Genomic DNA, 11,217 nt, shown 5'->3' with positions numbered 1-11,217 from the left:
GAGGTCTCAAAATTCTTAACTCACTTGCCCATGTTGAGGCCTTGTGCGCCAAATTAATGGTCTCATTGGCTAAACAAGAACAAGCTGGGGCTATTAAAACCAAGGATATGTTAGATTTAGCTAAACTTGGTTTGAAAGGTGGTAAGTGGGAAGGAGTAGAGTTTCTTGATAAACTCTTAGCCCCAACATGGTCTACTAGCCTAAGTCGGTCGGGCGGGAATCTTAGGGGAACTGGTAAGGAAGTGCAAAAGAGTAGATGGTGTGTTGGAGTGGGGAGGAGAAACCATTACTTCAAGAACTCCAACTCTCCTCCTTGCTCTCTAAAGTTTTAGAACCACCACAAGGACCCTATTGGATAAAATCTGCCAGGAAAGTAAATAATAAGGGTCTAAATCGGCTTGTTCACTTCTGGATGATAATAGTAAGATCTAGAAAACCATCGACTTTTTGGCAACCTAGTATCAACTAAATGGCTATGAGATATTACTAATTAGTAGAGTGATAAAGGAGCTTGACAATGTTGTAATGACAATATGTGAATCCAAGAATGAGTGGAATGCTTGGAGATGTCTTGAAAGTAGTATCTTTTGGAAACCCCATTCTAAACGCATGTATCATGCATTAATACACGAAAATAATTGATCTAGCCCCCTCAACAAAATATGGAAGAGACAATGATTGGAAGAATGGTGGGAGGAAGTCATGGAGAACATCTGGAAGCAAAAGTGGCCACAGTTTATGAAGATATTTTTGTGGAAGGTGATGTGGGGTGCTCTACTGATGGATGTAAAGATTCAAGAAAGAGGAATTGGGTTTGATTGATGCTTGGGGTGTAGAATAGCTAGTGAATATGTAGCCCACCTACTCATGGAATGCCAGGCAATCAGAAGCTTCACATGGAAAATCTGCAAGTGAGTCCAAAGGACATGGCAGATCATGTTCTTCAAGATTTATCTGTTCCTTGGTGATGTTGAAGCAAAGCACTCAATCATGCCCATTTGGATGGGCCTGCAAAAACTTTTCCTCTTAATCATTTAATTTTTGCCTAAGCCAGCATTGTAAATGCTGAACCCGGAAGAGTTTGATTATTTCCAAATAGTTTTGTACTTAATGAAGAGACTAGATTCCCTAGTCCATCACATTTTTGAAGTACTTATCCTAAACCCGAAAGAGTTTGATTATTTCTAAACAATTTTGTACTTAATGAAGAGACTAGATACCCTAGTTACCCTAGTCCATCATATTTTTGAATTGATTATCCCTTCCTAGCCAAATGCCCAATGCTTAACCTTGGGTATATAAGCCAAAAATTTTAATTACTAGAGAATCTATATCTACTTTGGAGCTCACGTAGTGGAGAGTACGCCTACATTTGGACGTTCGCTACTCTTTGTATGGGCAAGAATTGCTAATGAAACTTTATGTGTTACTTCCTCATGCTCTTGGCATTGTGTACATACTCAATATGCTATGTTCGAGTGTTCATGCGACATGCAATGAGTAATTTTATCTTTAGGCTACCTAGTGTGTTTAATTACTTGTTTTGACTTGTTACTGGTGTTTTAAGTGAAACTTAGCATGGAAAGATGAAGGAGTACAAGCAGAAGTGTGACACGAGAGAGAGTGCGAGAAGAAGAGCACGACGATATGGTGAACTCGCTCTACTGTAATGTGTAGAGCATAGTGAGTTCTTATTAGGTTTTTACAAAAGAATATGTGTACATACCTGGCGGCCCGCCCAATTACCTGGGCGACCACATTGGGCTTTATACCCCAACAACCTCCCACTTAAAGTCCAATGTGGTACTTTAAGTGTGAGAGAAGCTACTATACAAGCTAACATACAAGAGATGTAGAGAAGTGATGTACTAACCCACACCTAACTGCTTGCGAAAATGCACAAAGCTCTCTGAGGGAAGTCCTTTTGTAAGTAGATCAGCAGGATTTTGTGTGGTGTGAACTTTGACAAGCTGAAGTTGCTTATCCTCGAGCATTTCCCTGATGAAATGATGCTTTACATCCACATGCTTTGTCTTTGAGTGATAAACTGGATTGCGAGCCAATTGTATAGCACTTTGACTATCACAATATAGCACATGCATCTCTTCTTTGATTCCCATATCTGTTACTAGTCGATTAAGCCAAATTGATTCTTTGCATGCCTCTGATGCTGCAATATATTCAGCCTCTGTAGTAGACTGAGTAACAAAATCTTGTAATCTAGAACGCCATGATACTGCTCCACCAGCCAATGTAAAGACATACCCTGACGTAAACCTTCAGTTGTCTAAGTCACCTGCATAATCTGAGTCTGTAAAACCCTTTACACTTAGCTCCTGACTCCCATAGCATATACGCATACTCTTTGTATCTTTCAGGTATCTCAATATTCCTTTCGCTGCCTCCCAATGTTTCTTGCCTGGGTTTGACATGTATCGACTTACTACTCCCACTGCAAATGCAATGTCTGGGCGAGTAGCAATCATTGCATACATTAAACTACCCACTGCAGACGCATATGGAATTCGGCTTGTTCTTCCTCAGACACAGGACAATCTTGTTTGCTAAGTTTCACATATGGTGGCAATGGAACACTCAATGCCTTTCCCTTCTCCATATTCAAACCTTGCAAAACCTTGTCAATATACTCTGTTTGAGATAACCAAATCAACTTCTTTGATCTGTCTCTCTCAATGCGCATACCAAGTATATGACTTGCCTCACCCATGTCTTTCATGTCAAACGATTTTGCCATCTTTGACTTCAAAGCTGAAATTTCTTCCAAGTGCTTGCCAGCAATGAACATGTCATCCACATACAAAATAAGGATCAGTCAACTGCCATCCTTAGCCTTCTTTGTATATAGACAGTGATCGAACTCACTACGTTTGTAGCCTTGATAAAGCATAAACTTGTGGAACTTATGGTACCATGCCCTCGGTGATTGTTTTAAGCCATAAAGACTCTTTAACAACTGGCATACCAAATCTTCCTTGCCTTTCTCAACAAACCCTTTTGGCTGCTGCATGTAAATTTCCACATCTAAATCACCATGCAAGAACGCTGTCTTGACATCCATTTGGTGCAACACCAAATCTAATATGGCAACCAATGCAAGAAAGCATCTCAATGTAGTCATCTTGACCACCGGAGAGAAGACTTCATCAAAGTCAATGCCTTGTTCTTGCTTAAAGCCCTTGGAAACAAGCCTTGATTTGTACTTTGGTTGACTATCATGAGCGGTGATCTTATACCTGTAAACCCATTTACAAGGTAGAGCCTTTTTGCCCTGTGGTAATTTAACTAGCTTCCATGTCTTGTTTTTATGCAGAGCTATCATCTTTGACTGCATGGCCAATTGCCAATTCCCGGAGTCCTTCATTTGCACTGCTTCCTTGCAACATGAAGGCTCATTGCAATCAGTCAACATGACATAGTTCATAGATGGAAAAAACCTATCAGGAGGTCGCGTGATACGCCGAGATCTACGCACAATAGGTGGCTCAGGCTCAGCCACAACCTGTGGTTCCAATCTATCCTGTCCTTGCTCCTCTTGAGCCCTGACATTTTGTCTTGCACGTGCAGGTCCATCTTCTTGGAAGACAACTCTTCTAATCTCCTCAACCCTCTCTGGTTTAGAATGATATTTGGATTCATTAAAGTGAACATCATTGCTGCGGATAACCTTTCTGGATTCGGGATCCCAAAGTTTGTACCCCATCTCACCAGAATTACCATAGCCTAGAAAGATGCACTTTCTACTCTTTGGCTCAAGTTTGTTCCTAAATTCCTTTGGAACGTGAGTATATGCCTCACAGCCAAAGACTCTGAGATGCTTGTATGAGGGCATTCTGCCTGACCATACCATCTCTGGCACTGAATCCTTCTGCAAAACCTTGCTAGGAGATCTATTTACAAGATGAAAAGCTGTTGATAGAGCTTCAGCCCAAAACCCATTTGGCAGTTGTGCATTAGACAACATACTTCTGACCTTCTCTTGTATGGTCCTATTCATCCTCTCAGCAACACCATTTTGAGGAGGATTGTAAGGAGCAGTAAGTTCACGTTTTATACCTTTTGACTCACAAAAGTCCTGAAAGGCCTTTGAAACATACTCTCCACCATTGTCAGTGCGTAAGAATTTAAGCTTCTTGCCACTCTGATTCTCCACAAGTGTCACAAACGTTTTGAAAACACTAAACGCTTCATCCTTGTGCTTGAGAAAGTAAACCCATACTTTCCTCCAGTAATCATCTATAAATGTCATAAAGTAAGAAGCTCCCCCTAGAGATAGGTTAGGCATAGGTCCACACAAATCACTATGAACAAGTGCCAGCTGTGTATCTCTTCTATTGCTTCTATGCTTATGTGGCTGCTGTGTTTGCTTACCATACAGACAATGTTCACAGAATTCAAAATCATCAAATGAAAAGCAAGGCAAATAACCAGAACGAGACAAGATTTCCATTCCCTTCTTGGACATATGTCCTAACCGGCTATGCCACAAAGAAACGTTCGGCTGCTTGGTTACATTGATTACATTTTTAGAGACATTTGATACCTAAATCATGTAAAGTCCTCTAGACTTTACTCCATGTGCTACTGTCATAGAACCCTTGGATATCTTCCACATGTTCTGTCCAAAAGTGGTGATGTAGCCAGCATCATCAAGTAAACCTGTGCTGATAAAGCTCTTTGTAATTGCGGGAACATGTCTCACATTCTTCAGCGTGAAACTTCAATTGAACATCTCCAACACCTAAGATCTCACATGTCTGCCCATTGCCTATCCGAACATGATCTTTAGTGGTCACATAAGAGGTAAACCACTCCTTGTTTGGAGACACATGAAGTGATGCCCCTGAGTCTATAATCCAGTCACTCAGTGCATTTCCATCAGATGCTATAAGAAGAGCTGAGTCCATTGTATTCTTCAAGAAGTAGATGTCTCCTGACACTAGACTGTCATCCTCTGCAACAGTGTTTGTCACATTTATTTCTTGAATCTTCACTGAGGACTTGTTCTTCTCACCATGGTCTTCAGCTTTCTCTTTTCCTTTTTCTACTTTCCATTCTCTGTAGTCTCTTTTCATGTGACCCTTCTTGCCACAATGGTAGCATTCTATGTCACTCTTGCCTTTAGCACTGCGGGACTTGCTACGAGACTGATTCCTCTTTCCACCTTTGTACTTTTCTTTGGTCCTTCCCCTGACAACTAAGGCTGTTCCTTTGCCTTTGTCCATTGTCTTTCTATTGGTTTCTTCAGTAAGCAAACTTCCTTCTACACCTGCTGTGTTCAAACCATCTGGAGGTGCAGAATTACTCAAAGCTGTGCGAAAAGTGTCCCAACTTTTCGGCAATGTGATCAAAGGGAACATAGCTCTAACAGGTTCATCAAACTTGACACCTTGAGCTGACAACTGACTGTAGATGGTGTTGAATTCATTGAGATGATTGGACATAGGGGTCCCTTCTTTCATGTTTAAGTCAACAAGCTTCTTAAGCCAGTATACCTGTGAAGCTGCACTCTGCTTCTCATAAATATCACTCAACTTTGTCCATGCTTGATAAGGCGACATCTCGTCTGCTACATTGAAGTAAACGCTTTCTGCCAAAGTCAGCATAATGGTAGAAAGTGCCAATTCATCCATTTCGCTCCATTCATCTTCATCCATATCTTCTGGTTTTATCCCCTTGAGCTTTATAGGTTTTATCTGCTTCTTTTGTACCAACACGTGCCAAATCTGCTTCTTCCACAATGAGAAATTGGTTCCATCCAGCTTCTTGATATTGTAAAGAGCAGTGTCTTGTGATCCAGCCATAGCTACGCTTCACAGTAGTTTACTTTCCTAGGAAAAAATCGGCAGAGTTTCCCTTGTAAACTGACCTCTGAACCAATATCAACCTGTCAAATGAACCAAGGAAGCTTCAGATTTTGCATAAATTTTGGCAGAGTCTCCTTTGTAAAATGGCTCTGGTGTACTCAAAAAATAGACCAAAAAACGGCTCAAAAAACCACTGTCTCTCTAACACTGTAAGCTGTGGGTAAACCTGTCTTGCACCTGTCTTGTCACTGTCCTGTAAGCATAGACTGCGACAATGCCTCAATGGCAATAAAGCAAAGATGCAATCCCAACTGTCTAACTCACAATCAATACATCCTAGCTGCCTATCTAAGGGTGCTCGAGGGATCGCTCCAAGACTAGTATCACCGAAAGGATCTCAACATTCGAGAATCCCCCAACTCAATAAAACCTCACTCGACCCTCAACAAAGGCTGCAGTAAATCTGACAGTACATAGACTTCCCACAAAATCATACATCCACAAATTTCCCACTATATGTTGTAACCGCTGCGGCGGTTGTTTGCTGCGTGACTCACAGCCAGCAAACCCTCAACAGACATACATCATCTCTGACAATACATCCCATGTGGAAGTACCTGCAATGTCAGGATGAAATCTCAAATATCAAGCAACAAACACAAGCTACCTCATGAACTAGTGGATGTCGCCTACAGTCTGTGTGTAGATGCGCCTGTGTCGTATGTGACACGCCTCCAAGAACTGTGGGTCGTCCTTCGATGTGTAGACAGCCACAAATCAGCACTCTGGGAGTGCCGATATCTTCAGCACTTGCAGTTGTAGGCCGTAACCCCAAATTTGCAGAGTCAGATCTGCACCCGCCAAGACCACGTAGTCAAAAATGGCCTGCGCAGAACTTTGTCGAAGCCGAACGGTGGCCGAGATGACCTCAGAATGAAATTCTGAGAACACCGAGCCCTTCGAGGTTACCCATTGGATTTGGGGCCGTATCTTCGCCTGTCGAATTTCACTCCAATCTCAGATGGTGACTCTAGCCTCCTCCAGTGCTGCCTCGAGGCTCGATCTGAGCTCTGATACCAGTTGAAGGAGTACGAGCGAAAGTGTGACGCAAGAGAGAGTGCGAGAAGAAGAGCATGAAGATATGGTGAACTCGCTCTACTGTAATGTGTAGAGCATAGTGAGTTCTTATTAGGTTTTTCCAAAAGAATGTGTGTACATACCTAGCGGCCCGCCCACTTACCTAGGCGACCACATTGGGGTTTATACCCCAACAAAAGAGGTAATAGTCCTTAGGAGTATCCAAACAACCCCTCATTCGTCATTTTTTTGTGAAGGTAAGAGGTGGCAACAATTGCGGTTTCTCACCTATCCGATGGCGACATTTGCAAGTTTTGTTGTTGGAAACCTATTTCCTATAGCCTAGAGACTCCTAATCTCAAGTTTCATGTCATTTGGAGTTCATTTGACACCTCTACAACCATTTGAGTGTTAGTTAGACCGAACAGGAGACTTAGGCATTTTCCCTTCTAGTTGCTTCTTGGCTTGAGAGTGACACCTTTCTCGAGTTAGTGCATTTCCATTGGGGAATTCCATTCAATGTTTGCATGCACTAATTAGGTTGGCTACATCCTTGGATTGACATATTTATGTTGTTTTGAGCTCTCTCTAGGCTACTCTGTTTGATTGGAACGGTCCACCAATGCATACATGAGGAAGGCCATCAAGCAAATGATCAGCCTAGTTTATAGAAAGCTAGATATAGCATACAAAATGATGTTGAAGATCTACTACATGCTCTCCACATGTATCAGCACATTAAAAAACACAGAGGCCACCAAATTAATGTGGACTTCATTCTTGGAGGATACAAAGGACTTATTTTCAACTTGAATGATACCCCAAGATGAAGGTTAGCTCCCCAAGATGAAGGTTAGCTATGGACTATTCTCTAGAATCATGTTCCTTCCGAGCCACTACATGCATACCTTTGAGGAGGCATTCTATACGGGCTGAATTGTGCAAGAAAGAGCATGTGTGTGTGTGTGTGTGTGTGTGCAACACAGAGAGGAGACACAAGTTGTGGTGGAATCCAAACACAATAGTGTTTAGGGTTATGAGTCCATATTGTTTTATGTATATTGAATGGTCGGTGATAGTTCTTGGTTAGTGTGAAGCCACCCAACACTTAGGTGTGCCACATTTGCCTTTACCACCCCAACAACCTCCCACTTAAATGACAATGTGCCTTTAAGTTGGGGTGACATTGTATATATACATACAATACACGTAGACAATGACCATGGTCATCTACCCAATGCCCATGAGTGCCCAAAAATGTGCAAACCGCTCTGAAGGTAAGCCCTTTGTTATAAGATCATCAGGATTCTCACTGGTGTGAACCTTGGCAAGTTGCAATAACTTGTCCTCAAGAAGCTTGCAAATGAAGTGATATTTCACATCCACATGCTTTATCTTTGCATGAAACACTAGATTATTTGCCAATTGTATAGTACTTTGGCTATCACGATGTAACACATGCATCTCAACATTGATTTCCAAGGCTCCCACTAGGCAACCAAGCCATATAGCTTGCTTGTAAGCTTCTAAAGATGCAACATTTTCAGCCTCTGTAGTAGACAAGGTAATGCAATCTTGAAAATGAGATCGCCATGAAACTGCATCTCCAACAAATCCAAAAACATAGCTTGAAGTGGGGACCTTATCTTGTCCAAGTCTCTTGCATAATCCGCATCCGTGTAACCCATTACACATTCTTCCTTTCTTCCAAAGAAAATGCCCATGTCTTTTCTACCATTCAAATATCTCGTAACCCCTTTCATTGCCTCCTAATGTTTCTTGCCTGGATTTGACATATATTTGCTAACAATTCCCATTGCAAAATCAATATCAACGCGTGTAGCAATCATAGCATACATCAAACTCTCAATTGGAGCTGAATAAGGAACTTGTGTCATTTCAACCTTTTCCTCTTCATAATTAAGGGCAACCAGTTTTAGAAAGTTTCATATATGGAGGCAATGGAGTACTCAATGCCTTCCCCCTATCCACATTGAAACGCTTGAGCACTTTAGCAATGTACTCAGATTGTGACAGATAGGTCAATTCTTGCATCTGGCTCGATTAATGTGCATGCCAAGGATATGGCTTGCTTCACCCATGTCTTTCATTTCAAAGTTTGCATGTAACTCTAGCTTCAAGGTTGAAATCTCATCCTTGCATTTGTCGATAATTAACATATCATCCACATAAAGGACCAAAATCAGCAAACTACCATCTTTAACTTGCTTGGCGTAGAGAGAATGGTTCATACGGCTACGTTTGTAGCCTTGAGAGAGCATGAACGAGTAGAATTTATGATACCACTCCCTTCATGATTGTTTTACACCATAAAGAGTCTTTTCTGACACACCAAGTCTTCATTTCCCTTGTCAACAAAACCTTTTGGCTGCTGCATATAAACTTCTTCTTGAAGGTCACCATGCAAGAAAATTGTCTTGACATCCATTTGGTCAAGTTCCATCTCCTCTTTAGAAATCAACACAAGTACTCGCCGCAGAGTAGTCATTTTGAAAACCGAAGAAAAGATCTCATAAAAGTCAGTTGTTGCTACTTAAATCCTTTAGCAACAAGTCATGCCTTGTACTTGGGCTTATTATTATGAGGTGTAGCTTTTTGCTTATACACTCATTTGCATGGTAATTCCTTTCTACCTTTAGGCAACCGAACCAACTTCCAGGTTTGATGCTTATGCAAAGATGTGTTATAGAAATATATTTTGCTACTTCTCTCCCAAGCTCCAATGGAGCTCTCCAATTCTCTAGCTCTGATACCAATTAAATTGCGTGAGCAAGAGTATGTGTGTGTGTGCAACAATGGAGAAGAGAGGAGACACAGGTTGTGGTGGACTCTAAACACAATAGTGTTTAGGGTTATGAGTCCTTATTGTGTTATGTAGAATGAATGATCAGTGTTAGTTCGTGGTTAGTGTCTGTCTGTCCAACACTTAGGCGTGGCACATTGGGTTTTACCACCCAAATGTGGGCTACTTTGAGATGGATTCCACTATGTTCATGCCAATCTGCAAGGATCTCATGCTAAAATTTGTGGCCTACACCCTCCACAAACAAGAAAACCCCTTTACAAGAATCTACAAGAAACGGGAGGAAGAACTAGCACATCAAATGATGTTGGCATTTCAACAATTCATTGACAAACAGAAACAAAGAAAGACTCTGTTCAAGGAATGAAGTCTTGTCAGGGACAACAAGAAGTCGAGAGGGGGTAGTGTTGAAGCAAAGAACTCAATCATTCCTCTTCAGATGGGCCTACAAAACCTTTTTCTCTTATTTATTTTTTGCCTAAGCAAGCATTGTAAATCCTCAACCCGAAAGCGTCATATTATTTCCAGATAATTTTGTACTTAATGAAGAGATTAGATATCCTAGTCCATCACATTTTTGAAGTAATTATCCCTTCCTAACCTAATGTCTAATTTTTAACCTTGAACATATAAGCCAAATTTATAGTTATTAGAGGATTTGTCTTTACTTTGGTGCTCATGTAGTGAAGAGTATGCCTACACTTGCGTACTCACAATTCTTTGTACGGGTAAGCATTTATAATGAAACTTCATGTGTTGCTTCCTCATACTCTTGGCATTGTGTGCATGCTCAATGTGATATGTTCGAGTGTGTGTGTGTGTGTGTATGACACAATGAGCGGTTTTATGTGTTTAATTGATCCTTTTCAATTGTTAATGGTGTTTTACGTGAAACTAAGCTTGGATAGAGGCAAGTAGGCCTTAAGAAGAGGAGCCAAACAACTCATTCGTCATTTTTGGTGAAGGTAATAGGTGGCAACAATTGCGGTTTCTCACCTTCCCAATAGTGACTTTTGTAGTTTTTATTGTTGGAAACCTATTAAGAGACTTCTTGTTAGCAGCAAGCTAGCTCGGATATCATTTTTCTGAGATTTTATTGTAAAAATACTTAATATTTTGATGAATCGAGAATATTGTAACTCCTCCTTTCTAGATAAACATTGTAATTGATGAGCCGCGGCTACAAGCTTCCAAACTGTATCAACCTGTATTTAGTTAGAGCTCCGAGATTATTAGTTTTGACCATAAAAACCTTGGCTAAGGTATAAAAGCCAATTTTTGTAAGTTTTCATAGCGCGAGCTAACGGCGCGCACTTCTCTCCTTCTCACGCTTCCTGCTCCCTTCCTGGTTGTCACCTTGCAGTGCCGTCTGTTGCGTTGCAACCGCATGTAAGAGCTATACCCATTGACGCAAGCATTTCATGGTAATCCGTAGCTTTTGGCGTTGCCGGTGACCCTTGGCCTAATTTCATCAAGTATAAATTTAATCTT

The sequence above is a fragment of the Adiantum capillus-veneris genome, chromosome 12 (assembly GCF_014529385.1).
Source record: "Adiantum capillus-veneris isolate H3 chromosome 12, ASM1452938v2, whole genome shotgun sequence".
Taxonomy (NCBI): domain Eukaryota; kingdom Viridiplantae; phylum Streptophyta; class Polypodiopsida; order Polypodiales; family Pteridaceae; genus Adiantum; species Adiantum capillus-veneris.
This window is presented reverse-complemented; position numbering follows the sequence as displayed.